The sequence below is a fragment of the Aphelocoma coerulescens genome, unplaced genomic scaffold (assembly GCF_041296385.1).
Source record: "Aphelocoma coerulescens isolate FSJ_1873_10779 unplaced genomic scaffold, UR_Acoe_1.0 HiC_scaffold_73, whole genome shotgun sequence".
In the NCBI taxonomy this organism is placed as follows: domain Eukaryota; kingdom Metazoa; phylum Chordata; class Aves; order Passeriformes; family Corvidae; genus Aphelocoma; species Aphelocoma coerulescens.
In genome coordinates, this window is record NW_027184060.1 from 740,342 (window position 1) to 761,126 (window position 20,785).

Below are 20,785 nucleotides of genomic sequence, written 5' to 3' on the forward strand. Positions count from 1 at the left end.
CTTGGTTCCATCAGGTTCCGCAGTGTCACCATGGTCTCCTTTGATCCGCATTGTCATCATGGACAATTGGTTCCATGAGGCCCCGCAGTGTCACAATGGTCCCTTGGTTGCATAGCTTTGATGTTGTAACAAAGGACTCCTTGCTTCTATGAGCTAGCCTGCTTTTTGCAGAGGTGTCTTTGGTTCCAACAAGGCCCCGCTGTGTCTCAGTGCACCCTGGCTTCCATGTGGATCTGGAGTATCACAAAGGCTCCTTGGTTCCACCAGGTCCTGCTGTGTCACAATGGGTCCTGTGGTCCCTGAGGCCCTCCAAAACCATCGTGGAGGCTTGCTTCCATGAGGTTCCATTATGTGCCAGTGGTCATCTTGGTTCCAGGAGTTTCCTTAGTGTCACAATGCCCTCCATGCTTCCATTAGGCCCTGCTTTGCCACAATGGTCCCCTTGTTTCCATGAGGCCCCGCTGTGTCACAATGGACCTATGGTTCCATGATGTTGCGTGGTGTCACCGTGCTCTTCTTGAATCCGCAGTGTAACCATGGACCATTGGTTCCATGCGGCGTGTCACAATGGGCTCCTTGATTCCATGATTCCCCACGGTGTCACAATGGAGCCTTGTTTCTAGGAGGTTCTGTACTGTCACAATTGCCTCCTTGATGCCATCAGCCCCTGCAGTGTCACAATGGCTCCTTGGTTCCATGAGGAACACAATAGCTTGGCATAAGCATTGAGCAACAGCTGCTGAACACACCTGGCAACATCTGCTTGCATCAAAAGAGGGCTTCAAGCTGACAATGGCACCAGCAGCTTCCATCTGCAACAGAGACCCAGGAAAGGACAGGCTGTGCCGATTTGGACAAATGTGGAGGAAAATATCCTCTGATAGAAGGCAGGTTACACCCAGCCCTCCCCCACCAGGTTTTTGGAAAAAAGAACTTTCCTGGGAAGAAAGTGAAAGAGATAAAAACTATTTTTTTAACAAACACACAGGAAAAGGATAGCAATGCTAAATATTAAAAGCTCTCGCTGTGCAGAGAAAGCTGGGATAATTTGAGAGTCCTTCTGTGTTTCGGTGGGGTCTCCTGAAACATCCATAGACAGCGAGGCCCGTGCAAAGAAACAGGGAGCGATTCTTGAGAGAAGTTTCAGAGCTCTTTCTTCTCCAGCCACACGGGCGGGGCACTGCCAAAGAACTGAGCAATCACAGCACAACCAGGGCCCTCCTCGCACAGGGCAACACAAAATAAGCAGTGCTGAACAGGATTAGGGCACATGTGAGCAGGGAGCAGGGAGACCCCGTGCCCAGGCCATGCCTCTACCCCAGGGTCCCCTCTCCCATGACCTCATGGCAGGGGGGAGGAACCCCAACACTTCCGTAGGTGTAGTCTCTCTCCTCCTCCTTGCAGCTGGCTCATGGGCCCACATTCAGGGCCCCCACCTCGGGAGAAAATTCTCCCAATGTGGTCTGATGTTGAAAGAGTCAAGAAGAGAAGAAGGGGAAAAAACCCCCAAAGTCCCAGGAAAACAAAGTTCAACTCTCCATCTCCCCCCAGAGAAAAGGAGCTGAAAACTGGCTAAAAAGAAACAAAGTTGCTTCCTCTGCTCTTGCTGCAAGCAGGATGCAGAGGAGTGTGTATGTGTGTCCTTGAACAAACGCTCTGAGAAGTTTGTCCGGTTTTTTTCCTCTCCCCCCTCTCAGGCTCAGTTGAAAGGCACAGAAATGCACAAAGTTCACTTCTGGGCATAGAGCAGCAATAGGGGATACACACAATAAAGTCACCCCAAGACACAGGGACAGAGAATTCAGTGGAAAGACTCCGAGAATTCTGCTCCCAGAGATCATTCATTCCTGCTCACACTGACCCTTGTAGAAAGGGGACATCGTTCCAGGCAGCCTGTACTGAGCATGTGGCTCCTGAGTGGGGTTTGTTGTTTAGGAAACCTGCTCCGGCTTTTCCATTCTTTCCTTGCAAACAGGAAAACTTCTCCTGGGGCTGTGTGCAGGCAGAGCCCTGAGGAGAGCAGGTGGCACATGGTGCGCTGGGCTGGGACAGCCAGCTGCAGAGCTCAAGGGAAGAAGCCCAAAGTGTCACAATGGCTCCTTGCCTTCCCATGACACACCTGGGTCACAATTGCCTCCTTGATGCCATCAGCCCCTGCAGTGTCACAATGGCTCCTTGGTTCCATGAGGAACACAATAGCTTGGCATAAGCATTGAGCAACAGCTGCTGAACACACCTGGCAACATCTGCTTGCATCAAAAGAGGGCTTCAAGCTGACAATGGCACCAGCAGCTTCCATCTGCAACAGAGACCCAGGAAAGGACAGGCTGTGCCGATTTGGACAAATGTGGAGGAAAATATCCTCTGATAGAAGGCAGGTTACACCCAGCCCTCCCCCACCAGGTTTTTGGAAAAAAGAACTTTCCTGGGAAGAAAGTGAAAGAGATAAAAACTATTTTTTTAACAAACACACAGGAAAAGGATAGCAATGCTAAATATTAAAAGCTCTCGCTGTGCAGAGAAAGCTGGGATAATTTGAGAGTCCTTCTGTGTTTCGGTGGGGTCTCCTGAAACATCCATAGACAGCGAGGCCCGTGCAAAGAAACAGGGAGCGATTCTTGAGAGAAGTTTCAGAGCTCTTTCTTCTCCAGCCACACGGGCGGGGCACTGCCAAAGAACTGAGCAATCACAGCACAACCAGGGCCCTCCTCGCACAGGGCAACACAAAATAAGCAGTGCTGAACAGGATTAGGGCACATGTGAGCAGGGAGCAGGGAGACCCCGTGCCCAGGCCATGCCTCTACCCCAGGGTCCCCTCTCCCATGACCTCATGGCAGGGGGGAGGAACCCCAACACTTCCGTAGGTGTAGTCTCTCTCCTCCTCCTTGCAGCTGGCTCATGGGCCCACATTCAGGGCCCCCACCTCGGGAGAAAATTCTCCCAATGTGGTCTGATGTTGAAAGAGTCAAGAAGAGAAGAAGGGGAAAAAACCCCCAAAGTCCCAGGAAAACAAAGTTCAACTCTCCATCTCCCCCCAGAGAAAAGGAGCTGAAAACTGGCTAAAAAGAAACAAAGTTGCTTCCTCTGCTCTTGCTGCAAGCAGGATGCAGAGGAGTGTGTATGTGTGTCCTTGAACAAACGCTCTGAGAAGTTTGTCCGGTTTTTTTCCTCTCCCCCCTCTCAGGCTCAGTTGAAAGGCACAGAAATGCACAAAGTTCACTTCTGGGCATAGAGCAGCAATAGGGGATACACACAATAAAGTCACCCCAAGACACAGGGACAGAGAATTCAGTGGAAAGACTCCGAGAATTCTGCTCCCAGAGATCATTCATTCCTGCTCACACTGACCCTTGTAGAAAGGGGACATCGTTCCAGGCAGCCTGTACTGAGCATGTGGCTCCTGAGTGGGGTTTGTTGTTTAGGAAACCTGCTCCGGCTTTTCCATTCTTTCCTTGCAAACAGGAAAACTTCTCCTGGGGCTGTGTGCAGGCAGAGCCCTGAGGAGAGCAGGTGGCACATGGTGCGCTGGGCTGGGACAGCCAGCTGCAGAGCTCAAGGGAAGAAGCCCAAAGTGTCACAATGGCTCCTTGCCTTCCCATGACACACCTGGGTCACAATTGCCTCCTTGATGCCATCAGCCCCTGCAGTGTCACAATGGCTCCTTGGTTCCATGAGGAACACAATAGCTTTGCATAAGCATTGAGCAACAGCTGCTGAACACACCTGGCAACATCTGCTTGCATCAAAAGAGGGCTTCAAGCTGACAATGGCACCAGCAGCTTCCATCTGCAACAGAGACCCAGGAAAGGACAGGCTGTGCCGGTTTGGACAAATGTGGAGGAAAATATCCTCTGATAGAAGGCAGGTTACACCCAGCCCTCCCCCACCAGGTTTTTGGAAAAAAGAACTTTCCTGGGAAGAAAGTGAAAGAGATAAAAACTATTTTTTTAACAAACACACAGGAAAAGGATAGCAATGCTAAATATTAAAAGCTCTCGCTGTGCAGAGAAAGCTGGGATAATTTGAGAGTCCTTCTGTGTTTCGGTGGGGTCTCCTGAAACATCCATAGACAGCGAGGCCCGTGCAAAGAAACAGGGAGCGATTCTTGAGAGAAGTTTCAGAGCTCTTTCTTCTCCAGCCACACGGGCGGGGCACTGCCAAAGAACTGAGCAATCACAGCACAACCAGGGCCCTCCTCGCACAGGGCAACACAAAATAAGCAGTGCTGAACAGGGTTAGGGCACATGTGAGCAGGGAGCAGGGAGACCCCGTGCCCAGGCCATGCCTCTACCCCAGGGTCCCCTCTCCCATGACCTCATGGCAGGGGGGAGGAACCCCAACACTTCCGTAGGTGTAGTCTCTCTCCTCCTCCTTGCAGCTGGCTCATGGGCCCACATTCAGGGCCCCCACCTCGGGAGAAAATTCTCCCAATGTGGTCTGATGTTGAAAGAGTCAAGAAGAGAAGAAGGGGAAAAAACCCCCAAAGTCCCAGGAAAACAAAGTTCAACTCTCCATCTCCCCCCAGAGAAAAGGAGCTGAAAACTGGCTAAAAAGAAACAAAGTTGCTTCCTCTGCTCTTGCTGCAAGCAGGATGCAGAGGAGTGTGTATGTGTGTCCTTGAACAAACGCTCTGAGAAGTTTGTCCGGTTTTTTTCCTCTCCCCCCTCTCATGCTCAGTTGAAAGGCACAGAAATGCACAAAGTTCACTTCTGGGCATAGAGCAGCAATAGGGGATACACACAATAAAGTCACCCCAAGACACAGGGACAGAGAATTCAGTGGAAAGACTCCGAGAATTCTGCTCCCAGAGATCATTCATTCCTGCTCACACTGACCCTTGTAGAAAGGGGACATCGTTCCAGGCAGCCTGTACTGAGCATGTGGCTCCTGAGTGGGGTTTGTTGTTTAGGAAACCTGCTCCGGCTTTTCCATTCTTTCCTTGCAAACAGGAAAACTTCTCCTGGGGCTGTGTGCAGGCAGAGCCCTGAGGAGAGCAGGTGGCACATGGTGCGCTGGGCTGGGACAGCCAGCTGCAGAGCTCAAGGGAAGAAGCCCAAAGTGTCACAATGGCTCCTTGCCTTCCCATGCAACACCTGGGTCACAATGGTCTCCTTGATTCCATGAGGCCCCACTGTGTCACAATGGCTCCTTGGTTCCATCAGGTTCCGCAGTGTCACCATGGTCTCCTTTGATCCGCACTGTCATCATGGACAATTGGTTCCATGAGGCCCCGCAGTGTCACAATGGTCCCTTGGTTCCATAGCTTTTACGTTGTAACAATGGACTCCTTGCTTCTATGAGCTAGCCTGCTTTTTGCAGAGGTGTCTTTGGTTCCCACAAGGCCCCGCTGTGTCTCAGTGCACCCTGGCTTCCATGTGGATGTGGAGTATCACAAAGGCTCCTTGGTTCCACCAGGACCTGCTGTGTCACAATGGGTCCTGTGGTCCCTGAGGCCCTCCAAAACAATCGTGGAGGCTTGCTTCCATGAGGTTCCATTATGTGCCAGTGGTCATCTTGGTTCCAGGAGTTTCCTTAGTGTCACAATGCTCTCCATGCTTCCATTAGGCCCTGCTTTGCCACAATGGTCCCCTTGTTTCCATGAGGCCCCGCTGTGTCACAATGGACCTATGGTTCCATGATGTTGCGTGGTGTCACCGTGCTCTTCTTGAATCCGCAGTGTAACCATGGACCATTGGTTCCATGCAGCCGTGTCACAATGGGCTCCTTGATTCCATGATTCCCCACGGTGTCACAATGGAGCCTTGTTTCTAGGAGGTTCTGTACTGTCACAATTGCCTCCTTGATGCCATCAGCCCCTGCAGTGTCACAATGGCTCCTTGGTTCCATGAGGAACACAATAGCTTGGCATAAGCATTGAGCAACAGCTGCTGAACACACCTGGCAACATCTGCTTGCATCAAAGAAGGGCTTCAAGCTGACAATGGCACCAGCAGCTTCCATCTGCAACAGAGACCCAGGAAAGGACAGGCTGTGCCGGTTTGGACAAATGTGGAGGAAAATATCCTCTGATAGAAGGCAGGTTACACCCAGCCCTCCCCCACCAGGTTTTTGGAAAAAAGAACTTTCCTGGGAAGAAAGTGAAAGAGATAAAAACTATTTTTTTAACAAACACACAGGAAAAGGATAGCAATGCTAAATATTAAAAGCTCTCGCTGTGCAGAGAAAGCTGGGATAATTTGAGAGTCCTTCCGTGTTTCGGTGGGGTCTCCTGAAACATCCATAGACAGCGAGGCCCGTGCAAAGAAACAGGGAGCGATTCTTGAGAGAAGTTTCAGAGCTCTTTCTTCTCCAGCCACATGGGCGGGGCACTGCCAAAGAACTGAGCAATCACAGCACAACCAGGGCCCTCCTGGCACAGGGCAACACAAAATAAGCAGTGCTGAACAGGATTAGGGCACATGTGAGCAGGGAGCAGGGAGACCCCCGTGCCCAGGCCATGCCTCTACCCCAGGGTCCCCTCTCCCATGACCTCATGGCAGGAGGGAGGAACCCCAACACTTCCGTAGGTGTAGTCTCTCTCCTCCTCCTTGCAGCTGGCTCATGGGCCCACATTCAGGGCCCCCACCTCGGGAGAAAATTCTCCCAATGTGGTCTGATGTTGAAAGAGTCAAGAAGAGAAGAAGGGAAAAAAAACCCCCGAAGTCCCAGGAAAACAAAGTTCAACTCTCCATCTCCCCCCAGAGAAAAGGAGCTGAAAACTGGCTAAAAAGAAACAAAGTTGCTTCCTCTGCTCTTGCTGCAAGCAGGATGCAGAGGAGTGTGTATGTGTGTCCTTGAACAAACGCTCTGAGAAGTTTGTCCGGTTTTTTTTCCTCTCCCCCCTCTCAGGCTCAGTTGAAAGGCACAGAAATGCACAAAGTTCACTTCTGGGCATAGAGCAGCAATAGGGGATACACACAATAAAGTCACCCCAAGACACAGGGACAGAGAATTCAGTGGAAAGACTCCGAGAATTCTGCTCCCAGAGATCATTCATTCCTGCTCACCCTGACCCTTGTAGAAAGGGGACATCGTTCCAGGCAGCCTGTACTGAGCATGTGGCTCCTGAGTGGGGTTTGTTGTTTAGGAAACCTGCTCCGGCTTTTCCATTCTTTCCTTGCAAACAGGAAAACTTCTCCTGGGGCTGTGTGCAGGCAGAGCCCTGAGGAGAGCAGGTGGCACATGGTGCGCTGGGCTGGGACAGCCAGCTGCAGAGCTCAAGGGAAGAAGCCCAAAGTGTCACAATGGCTCCTTGCCTTCCCATGCAACACCTGGGTCACAATGGTCTCCTTGATTCCATGAGGCCCCACTGTGTCACAATGGCTCCTTGGTTCCATCAGGTTCCGCAGTGTCACCATGGTCTCCTTTGATCCGCACTGTCATCATGGACAATTGGTTCCATGAGGCCCCGCAGTGTCACAATGGTCCCTTGCTTCCATAGCTTTGATGTTGTAACAAAGGACTCCTTGCTTCTATGAGCTAGCCTGCTTTTTGCAGAGGTGTCTTTGGTTCCAACAAGGCCCCGCTGTGTCTCAGTGCACCCTGGCTTCCATGTGGATCTGGAGTATCACAAAGGCTCCTTGGTTCCACCAGGTCCTGCTGTGTCACAATGGGTCCTGTGGTCCCTGAGGCCCTCCAAAACCATCGTGGAGGCTTGCTTCCATGAGGTTCCATTATGTGCCAGTGGTCATCTTGGTTCCAGGAGTTTCCTTAGTGTCACAATGCCCTCCATGCTTCCATTAGGCCCTGCTTTGCCACAATGGTCCCCTTGTTTCCATGAGGCCCCGCTGTGTCACAATGGACCTATGGTTCCATGATGTTGCGTGGTGTCACCATGCTCTTCTTGAATCCGCAGTGTAACCATGGACCATTGGTTCCATGCGGCGTGTCACAATGGGCTCCTTGATTCCATGATTCCCCACGGTGTCACAATGGAGCCTTGTTTCTAGGAGGTTCTGTACTGTCACAATTGCCTCCTTGATGCCATCAGCCCCTGCAGTGTCACAATGGCTCCTTGGTTCCATGAGGAACACAATAGCTTTGCATAAGCATTGAGCAACAGCTGCTGAACACACCTGGCAACATCTGCTTGCATCAAAAGAGGGCTTCAAGCTGACAATGGCACCAGCAGCTTCCATCTGCAACAGAGACCCAGGAAAGGACAGGCTGTGCCGGTTTGGACAAATGTGGAGGAAAATATCCTCTGATAGAAGGCAGGTTACACCCAGCCCTCCCCCACCAGGTTTTTGGAAAAAAGAACTTTCCTGGGAAGAAAGTGAAAGAGATAAAAACTATTTTTTTAACAAACACACAGGAAAAGGATAGCAATGCTAAATATTAAAAGCTCTCGCTGTGCAGAGAAAGCTGGGATAATTTGAGAGTCCTTCTGTGTTTCGGTGGGGTCTCCTGAAACATCCATAGACAGCGAGGCCCGTGCAAAGAAACAGGGAGCGATTCTTGAGAGAAGTTTCAGAGCTCTTTCTTCTCCAGCCACACGGGCGGGGCACTGCCAAAGAACTGAGCAATCACAGCACAACCAGGGCCCTCCTCGCACAGGGCAACACAAAATAAGCAGTGCTGAACAGGGTTAGGGCACATGTGAGCAGGGAGCAGGGAGACCCCGTGCCCAGGCCATGCCTCTACCCCAGGGTCCCCTCTCCCATGACCTCATGGCAGGGGGGAGGAACCCCAACACTTCCGTAGGTGTAGTCTCTCTCCTCCTCCTTGCAGCTGGCTCATGGGCCCACATTCAGGGCCCCCACCTCGGGAGAAAATTCTCCCAATGTGGTCTGATGTTGAAAGAGTCAAGAAGAGAAGAAGGGGAAAAAACCCCCAAAGTCCCAGGAAAACAAAGTTCAACTCTCCATCTCCCCCCAGAGAAAAGGAGCTGAAAACTGGCTAAAAAGAAACAAAGTTGCTTCCTCTGCTCTTGCTGCAAGCAGGATGCAGAGGAGTGTGTATGTGTGTCCTTGAACAAACGCTCTGAGAAGTTTGTCCGGTTTTTTTCCTCTCCCCCCTCTCAGGCTCAGTTGAAAGGCACAGAAATGCACAAAGTTCACTTCTGGGCATAGAGCAGCAATAGGGGATACACACAATAAAGTCACCCCAAGACACAGGGACAGAGAATTCAGTGGAAAGACTCCGAGAATTCTGCTCCCAGAGATCATTCATTCCTGCTCACACTGACCCTTGTAGAAAGGGGACATCGTTCCAGGCAGCCTGTACTGAGCATGTGGCTCCTGAGTGGGGTTTGTTGTTTAGGAAACCTGCTCCGGCTTTTCCATTCTTTCCTTGCAAACAGGAAAACTTCTCCTGGGGCTGTGTGCAGGCAGAGCCCTGAGGAGAGCAGGTGGCACATGGTGCGCTGGGCTGGGACAGCCAGCTGCAGAGCTCAAGGGAAGAAGCCCAAAGTGTCACAATGGCTCCTTGCCTTCCCATGCAACACCTGGGTCACAATGGTCTCCTTGATTCCATGAGGCCCCACTGTGTCACAATGGCTCCTTGGTTCCATCAGGTTCCGCAGTGTCACCATGGTCTCCTTTGATCCGCATTGTCATCATGGACAATTGGTTCCATGAGGCCCCGCAGTGTCACAATGGTCCCTTGGTTCCATAGCTTTGATGTTGTAACAAAGGACTCCTTGCTTCTATGAGCTAGCCTGCTTTTTGCAGAGGTGTCTTTGGTTCCAACAAGGCCCCGCTGTGTCTCAGTGCACCCTGGCTTCCATGTGGATCTGGAGTATCACAAAGGCTCCTTGGTTCCACCAGGTCCTGCTGTGTCACAATGGGTCCTGTGGTCCCTGAGGCCCTCCAAAACCATCGTGGAGGCTTGCTTCCATGAGGTTCCATTATGTGCCAGTGGTCATCTTGGTTCCAGGAGTTTCCTTAGTGTCACAATGCTCTCCATGCTTCCATTAGGCCCTGCTTTGCCACAATGGTCCCCTTGTTTCCATGAGGCCCCGCTGTGTCACAATGGACCTATGGTTCCATGATGTTGCGTGGTGTCACCGTGCTCTTCTTGAATCCGCAGTGTAACCATGGACCATTGGTTCCATGCAGCCGTGTCACAATGGGCTCCTTGATTCCATGATTCCCCACGGTGTCACAATGGAGCCTTGTTTCTAGGAGGTTCTGTACTGTCACAATTGCCTCCTTGATGCCATCAGCCCCTGCAGTGTCACAATGGCTCCTTGGTTCCATGAGGAACACAATAGCTTGGCATAAGCATTGAGCAACAGCTGCTGAACACACCTGGCAACATCTGCTTGCATCAAAAGAGGGCTTCAAGCTGACAATGGCACCAGCAGCTTCCATCTGCAACAGAGACCCAGGAAAGGACAGGCTGTGCCGGTTTGGACAAATGTGGAGGAAAATATCCTCTGATAGAAGGCAGGTTACACCCAGCCCTCCCCCACCAGGTTTTTGGAAAAAAGAACTTTCCTGGGAAGAAAGTGAAAGAGATAAAAACTATTTTTTTAACAAACACACAGGAAAAGGATAGCAATGCTAAATATTAAAAGCTCTCGCTGTGCAGAGAAAGCTGGGATAATTTGAGAGTCCTTCCGTGTTTCGGTGGGGTCTCCTGAAACATCCATAGACAGCGAGGCCCGTGCAAAGAAACAGGGAGCGATTCTTGAGAGAAGTTTCAGAGCTCTTTCTTCTCCAGCCACATGGGCGGGGCACTGCCAAAGAACTGAGCAATCACAGCACAACCAGGGCCCTCCTGGCACAGGGCAACACAAAATAAGCAGTGCTGAACAGGATTAGGGCACATGTGAGCAGGGAGCAGGGAGACCCCCGTGCCCAGGCCATGCCTCTACCCCAGGGTCCCCTCTCCCATGACCTCATGGCAGGAGGGAGGAACCCCAACACTTCCGTAGGTGTAGTCTCTCTCCTCCTCCTTGCAGCTGGCTCATGGGCCCACATTCAGGGCCCCCACCTCGGGAGAAAATTCTCCCAATGTGGTCTGATGTTGAAAGAGTCAAGAAGAGAAGAAGGGAAAAAAAACCCCCGAAGTCCCAGGAAAACAAAGTTCAACTCTCCATCTCCCCCCAGAGAAAAGGAGCTGAAAACTGGCTAAAAAGAAACAAAGTTGCTTCCTCTGCTCTTGCTGCAAGCAGGATGCAGAGGAGTGTGTATGTGTGTCCTTGAACAAACGCTCTGAGAAGTTTGTCCGGTTTTTTTTCCTCTCCCCCCTCTCAGGCTCAGTTGAAAGGCACAGAAATGCACAAAGTTCACTTCTGGGCATAGAGCAGCAATAGGGGATACACACAATAAAGTCACCCCAAGACACAGGGACAGAGAATTCAGTGGAAAGACTCCGAGAATTCTGCTCCCAGAGATCATTCATTCCTGCTCACCCTGACCCTTGTAGAAAGGGGACATCGTTCCAGGCAGCCTGTACTGAGCATGTGGCTCCTGAGTGGGGTTTGTTGTTTAGGAAACCTGCTCCGGCTTTTCCATTCTTTCCTTGCAAACAGGAAAACTTCTCCTGGGGCTGTGTGCAGGCAGAGCCCTGAGGAGAGCAGGTGGCACATGGTGCGCTGGGCTGGGACAGCCAGCTGCAGAGCTCAAGGGAAGAAGCCCAAAGTGTCACAATGGCTCCTTGCCTTCCCATGCAACACCTGGGTCACAATGGTCTCCTTGATTCCATGAGGCCCCACTGTGTCACAATGGCTCCTTGGTTCCATCAGGTTCCGCAGTGTCACCATGGTCTCCTTTGATCCGCATTGTCATCATGGACAATTGGTTCCATGAGGCCCCGCAGTGTCACAATGGTCCCTTGGTTCCATAGCTTTGATGTTGTAACAAAGGACTCTTTGCTTCTATGAGCTAGCCTGCTTTTTGCAGAGGTGTCTTTGGTTCCAACAAGGCCCCGCTGTGTCTCAGTGCACCCTGGCTTCCATGTGGATCTGGAGTATCACAAAGGCTCCTTGGTTCCACCAGGTCCTGCTGTGTCACAATGGGTCCTGTGGTCCCTGAGGCCCTCCAAAACCATCGTGGAGGCTTGCTTCCATGAGGTTCCATTATGTGCCAGTGGTCATCTTGGTTCCAGGAGTTTCCTTAGTGTCACAATGCCCTCCATGCTTCCATTAGGCCCTGCTTTGCCACAATGGTCCCCTTGTTTCCATGAGGCCCCGCTGTGTCACAATGGACCTATGGTTCCATGATGTTGCGTGGTGTCACCATGCTCTTCTTGAATCCGCAGTGTAACCATGGACCATTGGTTCCATGCGGCGTGTCACAATGGGCTCCTTGATTCCATGATTCCCCACGGTGTCACAATGGAGCCTTGTTTCTAGGAGGTTCTGTACTGTCACAATTGCCTCCTTGATGCCATCAGCCCCTGCAGTGTCACAATGGCTCCTTGGTTCCATGAGGAACACAATAGCTTGGCATAAGCATTGAGCAACAGCTGCTGAACACACCTGGCAACATCTGCTTGCATCAAAAGAGGGCTTCAAGCTGACAATGGCACCAGCAGCTTCCATCTGCAACAGAGACCCAGGAAAGGACAGGCTGTGCCGGTTTGGACAAATGTGGAGGAAAATATCCTCTGATAGAAGGCAGGTTACACCCAGCCCTCCCCCACCAGGTTTTTGGAAAAAAGAACTTTCCTGGGAAGAAAGTGAAAGAGATAAAAACTATTTTTTTAACAAACACACAGGAAAAGGATAGCAATGCTAAATATTAAAAGCTCTCACTGTGCAGAGAAAGCTGGGATAATTTGAGAGTCCTTCTGTGTTTCGGTGGGGTCTCCTGAAACATCCATAGACAGCGAGGCCCGTGCAAAGAAACAGGGAGCGATTCTTGAGAGAAGTTTCAGAGCTCTTTCTTCTCCAGCCACACGGGCGGGGCACTGCCAAAGAACTGAGCAATCACAGCACAACCAGGGCCCTCCTCGCACAGGGCAACACAAAATAAGCAGTGCTGAACAGGGTTAGGGCACATGTGAGCAGGGAGCAGGGAGACCCCGTGCCCAGGCCATGCCTCTACCCCAGGGTCCCCTCTCCCATGACCTCATGGCAGGGGGGAGGAACCCCAACACTTCCGTAGGTGTAGTCTCTCTCCTCCTCCTTGCAGCTGGCTCATGGGCCCACATTCAGGGCCCCCACCTCGGGAGAAAATTCTCCCAATGTGGTCTGATGTTGAAAGAGTCAAGAAGAGAAGAAGGGGAAAAAACCCCCAAAGTCCCAGGAAAACAAAGTTCAACTCTCCATCTCCCCCCAGAGAAAAGGAGCTGAAAACTGGCTAAAAAGAAACAAAGTTGCTTCCTCTGCTCTTGCTGCAAGCAGGATGCAGAGGAGTGTGTATGTGTGTCCTTGAACAAACGCTCTGAGAAGTTTGTCCGGTTTTTTTCCTCTCCCCCCTCTCAGGCTCAGTTGAAAGGCACAGAAATGCACAAAGTTCACTTCTGGGCATAGAGCAGCAATAGGGGATACACACAATAAAGTCACCCCAAGACACAGGGACAGAGAATTCAGTGGAAAGACTCCGAGAATTCTGCTCCCAGAGATCATTCATTCCTGCTCACACTGACCCTTGTAGAAAGGGGACATCGTTCCAGGCAGCCTGTACTGAGCATGTGGCTCCTGAGTGGGGTTTGTTGTTTAGGAAACCTGCTCCGGCTTTTCCATTCTTTCCTTGCAAACAGGAAAACTTCTCCTGGGGCTGTGTGCAGGCAGAGCCCTGAGGAGAGCAGGTGGCACATGGTGCGCTGGGCTGGGACAGCCAGCTGCAGAGCTCAAGGGAAGAAGCCCAAAGTGTCACAATGGCTCCTTGCCTTCCCATGCAACACCTGGGTCACAATGGTCTCCTTGATTCCATGAGGCCCCACTGTGTCACAATGGCTCCTTGGTTCCATCAGGTTCCGCAGTGTCACCATGGTCTCCTTTGATCCGCATTGTCATCATGGACAATTGGTTCCATGAGGCCCCGCAGTGTCACAATGGTCCCTTGGTTGCATAGCTTTGATGTTGTAACAAAGGACTCCTTGCTTCTATGAGCTAGCCTGCTTTTTGCAGAGGTGTCTTTGGTTCCAACAAGGCCCCGCTGTGTCTCAGTGCACCCTGGCTTCCATGTGGATCTGGAGTATCACAAAGGCTCCTTGGTTCCACCAGGTCCTGCTGTGTCACAATGGGTCCTGTGGTCCCTGAGGCCCTCCAAAACCATCGTGGAGGCTTGCTTCCATGAGGTTCCATTATGTGCCAGTGGTCATCTTGGTTCCAGGAGTTTCCTTAGTGTCACAATGCCCTCCATGCTTCCATTAGGCCCTGCTTTGCCACAATGGTCCCCTTGTTTCCATGAGGCCCCGCTGTGTCACAATGGACCTATGGTTCCATGATGTTGCGTGGTGTCACCGTGCTCTTCTTGAATCCGCAGTGTAACCATGGACCATTGGTTCCATGCGGCGTGTCACAATGGGCTCCTTGATTCCATGATTCCCCACGGTGTCACAATGGAGCCTTGTTTCTAGGAGGTTCTGTACTGTCACAATTGCCTCCTTGATGCCATCAGCCCCTGCAGTGTCACAATGGCTCCTTGGTTCCATGAGGAACACAATAGCTTGGCATAAGCATTGAGCAACAGCTGCTGAACACACCTGGCAACATCTGCTTGCATCAAAAGAGGGCTTCAAGCTGACAATGGCACCAGCAGCTTCCATCTGCAACAGAGACCCAGGAAAGGACAGGCTGTGCCGATTTGGACAAATGTGGAGGAAAATATCCTCTGATAGAAGGCAGGTTACACCCAGCCCTCCCCCACCAGGTTTTTGGAAAAAAGAACTTTCCTGGGAAGAAAGTGAAAGAGATAAAAACTATTTTTTTAACAAACACACAGGAAAAGGATAGCAATGCTAAATATTAAAAGCTCTCGCTGTGCAGAGAAAGCTGGGATAATTTGAGAGTCCTTCTGTGTTTCGGTGGGGTCTCCTGAAACATCCATAGACAGCGAGGCCCGTGCAAAGAAACAGGGAGCGATTCTTGAGAGAAGTTTCAGAGCTCTTTCTTCTCCAGCCACACGGGCGGGGCACTGCCAAAGAACTGAGCAATCACAGCACAACCAGGGCCCTCCTCGCACAGGGCAACACAAAATAAGCAGTGCTGAACAGGATTAGGGCACATGTGAGCAGGGAGCAGGGAGACCCCGTGCCCAGGCCATGCCTCTACCCCAGGGTCCCCTCTCCCATGACCTCATGGCAGGGGGGAGGAACCCCAACACTTCCGTAGGTGTAGTCTCTCTCCTCCTCCTTGCAGCTGGCTCATGGGCCCACATTCAGGGCCCCCACCTCGGGAGAAAATTCTCCCAATGTGCTCTGATGTTGAAAGAGTCAAGAAGAGAAGAAGGGGAAAAAACCCCCAAAGTCCCAGGAAAACAAAGTTCAACTCTCCATCTCCCCCCAGAGAAAAGGAGCTGAAAACTGGCTAAAAAGAAACAAAGTTGCTTCCTCTGCTCTTGCTGCAAGCAGGATGCAGAGGAGTGTGTATGTGTGTCCTTGAACAAACGCTCTGAGAAGTTTGTCCGGTTTTTTTCCTCTCCCCCCTCTCAGGCTCAGTTGAAAGGCACAGAAATGCACAAAGTTCACTTCTGGGCATAGAGCAGCAATAGGGGATACACACAATAAAGTCACCCCAAGACACAGGGACAGAGAATTCAGTGGAAAGACTCCGAGAATTCTGCTCCCAGAGATCATTCATTCCTGCTCACCCTGACCCTTGTAGAAAGGGGACATCGTTCCAGGCAGCCTGTACTGAGCATGTGGCTCCTGAGTGGGGTTTGTTGTTTAGGAAACCTGCTCCGGCTTTTCCATTCTTTCCTTGCAAACAGGAAAACTTCTCCTGGGGCTGTGTGCAGGCAGAGCCCTGAGGAGAGCAGGTGGCACATGGTGCGCTGGGCTGGGACAGCCAGCTGCAGAGCTCAAGGGAAGAAGCCCAAAGTGTCACAATGGCTCCTTGCCTTCCCATGACACACCTGGGTCACAATTGCCTCCTTGATGCCATCAGCCCCTGCAGTGTCACAATGGCTCCTTGGTTCCATGAGGAACACAATAGCTTGGCATAAGCATTGAGCAACAGCTGCTGAACACACCTGGCAACATCTGCTTGCATCAAAAGAGGGCTTCAAGCTGACAATGGCACCAGCAGCTTCCATCTGCAACAGAGACCCAGGAAAGGACAGGCTGTGCCGATTTGGACAAATGTGGAGGAAAATATCCTCTGATAGAAGGCAGGTTACACCCAGCCCTCCCCCACCAGGTTTTTGGAAAAAAGAACTTTCCTGGGAAGAAAGTGAAAGAGATAAAAACTATTTTTTTAACAAACACACAGGAAAAGGATAGCAATGCTAAATATTAAAAGCTCTCGCTGTGCAGAGAAAGCTGGGATAATTTGAGAGTCCTTCTGTGTTTCGGTGGGGTCTCCTGAAACATCCATAGACAGCGAGGCCCGTGCAAAGAAACAGGGAGCGATTCTTGAGAGAAGTTTCAGAGCTCTTTCTTCTCCAGCCACACGGGCGGGGCACTGCCAAAGAACTGAGCAATCACAGCACAACCAGGGCCCTCCTCGCACAGGGCAACACAAAATAAGCAGTGCTGAACAGGATTAGGGCACATGTGAGCAGGGAGCAGGGAGACCCCGTGCCCAGGCCATGCCTCTACCCCAGGGTCCCCTCTCCCATGACCTCATGGCAGGGGGGAGGAACCCCAACACTTCCGTAGGTGTAGTCTCTCTCCTCCTCCTTGCAGCTGGCTCATGGGCCCACATTCAGGGCCCCCACCTCGGGAGAAAATTCTCCCAATGTGCTCTGATGTTGAAAGAGTCAAGAAGAGAAGAAGGGGAAAAAACCCCCAAAGTCCCAGGAAAACAAAGTTCAACTCTCCATCTCCCCCCAGAGAAAAGGAGCTGAAAACTGGCTAAAAAGAAACAAAGTTGCTTCCTCTGCTCTTGCTGCAAGCAGGATGCAGAGGAGTGTGTATGTGTGTCCTTGAACAAACGCTCTGAGAAGTTTGTCCGGTTTTTTTCCTCTCCCCCCTCTCAGGCTCAGTTGAAAGGCACAGAAATGCACAAAGTTCACTTCTGGGCATAGAGCAGCAATAGGGGATACACACAATAAAGTCACCCCAAGACACAGGGACAGAGAATTCAGTGGAAAGACTCCGAGAATTCTGCTCCCAGAGATCATTCATTCCTGCTCACACTGACCCTTGTAGAAAGGGGACATCGTTCCAGGCAGCCTGTACTGAGCATGTGGCTCCTGAGTGGGGTTTGTTGTTTAGGAAACCTGCTCCGGCTTTTCCATTCTTTCCTTGCAAACAGGAAAACTTCTCCTGGGGCTGTGTGCAGGCAGAGCCCTGAGGAGAGCAGGTGGCACATGGTGCGCTGGGCTGGGACAGCCAGCTGCAGAGCTCAAGTGAAGAAGCCCAAAGTGTCACAATGGCTCCTTGCCTTCCCATGCAACACCTGGGTCACAATGGTCTCCTTGATTCCATGAGGCCCCACTGTGTCACAATGGCTCCTTGGTTCCATCAGGTTCCGCAGTGTCACCATGGTCTCCTTTGATCCGCACTGTCATCATGGACAATTGGTTCCATGAGGCCCCGCAGTGTCACAATGGTCCCTTGGTTCCATAGCTTTTACGTTGTAACAATGGACTCCTTGCTTCTATGAGCTAGCCTGCTTTTTGCAGAGGTGTCTTTGGTTCCCACAAGGCCCCGCTGTGTCTCAGTGCACCCTGGCTTCCATGTGGATGTGGAGTATCACAAAGGCTCCTTGGTTCCACCAGGACCTGCTGTGTCACAATGGGTCCTGTGGTCCCTGAGGCCCTCCAAAACAATCGTGGAGGCTTGCTTCCATGAGGTTCCATTATGTGCCAGTGGTCATCTTGGTTCCAGGAGTTTCCTTAGTGTCACAATGCTCTCCATGCTTCCATTAGGCCCTGCTTTGCCACAATGGTCCCCTTGTTTCCATGAGGCCCCGCTGTGTCACAATGGACCTATGGTTCCATGATGTTGCGTGGTGTCACCGTGCTCTTCTTGAATCCGCAGTGTAACCATGGACCATTGGTTCCATGCAGCCGTGTCACAATGGGCTCCTTGATTCCATGATTCCCCACGGTGTCACAATGGAGCCTTGTTTCTAGGAGGTTCTGTACTGTCACAATTGCCTCCTTGATGCCATCAGCCCCTGCAGTGTCACAATGGCTCCTTGGTTCCATGAGGAACACAATAGCTTGGCATAAGCATTGAGCAACAGCTGCTGAACACACCTGGCAACATCTGCTTGCATCAAAAGAGGGCTTCAAGCTGACAATGGCACCAGCAGCTTCCATCTGCAACAGAGACCCAGGAAAGGACAGGCTGTGCCGATTTGGACAAATGTGGAGGAAAATATCCTCTGATAGAAGGCAGGTTACACCCAGCCCTCCCCCACCAGGTTTTTGGAAAAAAGAACTTTCCTGGGAAGAAAGTGAAAGAGATAAAAACTATTTTTTTAACAAACACACAGGAAAAGGATAGCAATGCTAAATATTAAAAGCTCTCGCTGTGCAGAGAAAGCTGGGATAATTTGAGAGTCCTTCTGTGTTTCGGTGGGGTCTCCTGAAACATCCATAGACAGCGAGGCCCGTGCAAAGAAACAGGGAGCGATTCTTGAGAGAAGTTTCAGAGCTCTTTCTTCTCCAGCCACACGGGCGGGGCACTGCCAAAGAACTGAGCAATCACAGCACAACCAGGGCCCTCCTCGCACAGGGCAACACAAAATAAGCAGTGCTGAACAGGATTAGGGCACATGTGAGCAGGGAGCAGGGAGACCCCGTGCCCAGGCCATGCCTCTACCCCAGGGTCCCCTCTCCCATGACCTCATGGCAGGGGGGAGGAACCCCAACACTTCCGTAGGTGTAGTCTCTCTCCTCCTCCTTGCAGCTGGCTCATGGGCCCACATTCAGGGCCCCCACCTCGGGAGAAAATTCTCCCAATGTGGTCTGATGTTGAAAGAGTCAAGAAGAGAAGAAGGGGAAAAAACCCCCAAAGTCCCAGGAAAACAAAGTTCAACTCTCCATCTCCCCCCAGAGAAAAGGAGCTGAAAACTGGCTAAAAAGAAACAAAGTTGCTTCCTCTGCTCTTGCTGCAAGCAGGATGCAGAGGAGTGTGTATGTGTGTCCTTGAACAAACGCTCTGAGAAGTTTGTCCGGTTTTTTTCCTCTCCCCCCTCTCAGGCTCAGTTGAAAGGCACAGAAATGCACAAAGTTCACTTCTGGGCATAGAGCAGCAATAGGGGATACACACAATAAAGTCACCCCAAGACACAGGGACAGAGAATTCAGTGGAAAGACTCCGAGAATTCTGCTCCCAGAGATCATTCATTCCTGCTCACACTGACCCTTGTAGAAAGGGGACATCGTTCCAGGCAGCCTGTACTGAGCATGTGGCTCCTGAGTGGGGTTTGTTGTTTAGGAAACCTGCTCCGGCTTTTCCATTCTTTCCTTGCAAACAGGAAAACTTCTCCTGGGGCTGTGTGCAGGCAGAGCCCTGAGGAGAGCAGGTGGCACATGGTGCGCTGGGCTGGGACAGCCAGCTGCAGAGCTCAAGTGAAGAAGCCCAAAGTGTCACAATGGCTCCTTGCCTTCCCATGCAACACCTGGGTCACAATGGTCTCCTTGATTCCATGAGGCCCCACTGTGTCACAATGGCTCCTTGGTTCCATCAGGTTCCGCAGTGTCACCATGGTCTCCTTTGATCCGCACTGTCATCATGGACAATTGGTTCCATGAGGCCCCGCAGTGTCACAATGGTCCCTTGGTTCCATAGCTTTTACGTTGTAACAATGGACTCCTTGCTTCTATGAGCTAGCCTGCTTTTTGCAGAGGTGTCTTTGGTTCCCACAAGGCCCCGCTGTGTCTCAGTGCACCCTGGCTTCCATGTGGATGTGGAGTATCACAAAGGCTCCTTGGTTCCACCAGGACCTGCTGTGTCACAATGGGTCCTGTGGTCCCTGAGGCCCTCCAAAACAATCGTGGAGGCTTGCTTCCATGAGGTTCCATTATGTGCCAGTGGTCATCTTGGTTCCAGGAGTTTCCTTAGTGTCACAATGCTCTCCATGCTTCCATTAGGCCCTGCTTTGCCACAATGGTCCCCTTGTTTCCATGAGGCCCCGCTGTGTCACAATGGACCTATGGTTCCATGATGTTGCGTGGTGTCACCGTGCTCTTCTTGAATCCGCAGTGTAACCATGGACCATTGGTTCCATGCAGCCGTGTCACAATGGGCTCCTTGATTCCATGATTCCCCACGGTGTCACAATGGAGCCTTGTTTCTAGGAGGTTCTGTACTGTCACAATTGCCTCCTTGATGCCATCAGCCCCTGCAGTGTCACAATGGCTCCTTGGTTCCATGAGGAACACAATAGCTTGGCATAAGCATTGAGCAACAGCTGCTGAACACACCTGGCAACATCTGCTTGCATCAAAAGAGGGCTTCAAGCTGACAATGGCACCAGCAGCTTCCATCTGCAACAGAGACCCAGGAAAGGACAGGCTGTGCCGGTTTGGACAAATGTGGAGGAAAATATCCTCTGATAGAAGGCAGGTTACACCCAGCCCTCCCCCACCAGGTTTTTGGAAAAAAGAACTTTCCTGGGAAGAAAGTGAAAGAGATAAAAACTATTTTTTTAACAAACACACAGGAAAAGGATAGCAATGCTAAATATTAAAAGCTCTCGCTGTGCAGAGAAAGCTGGGATAATTTGAGAGTCCTTCTGTGTTTCGGTGGGGTCTCCTGAAACATCCATAGA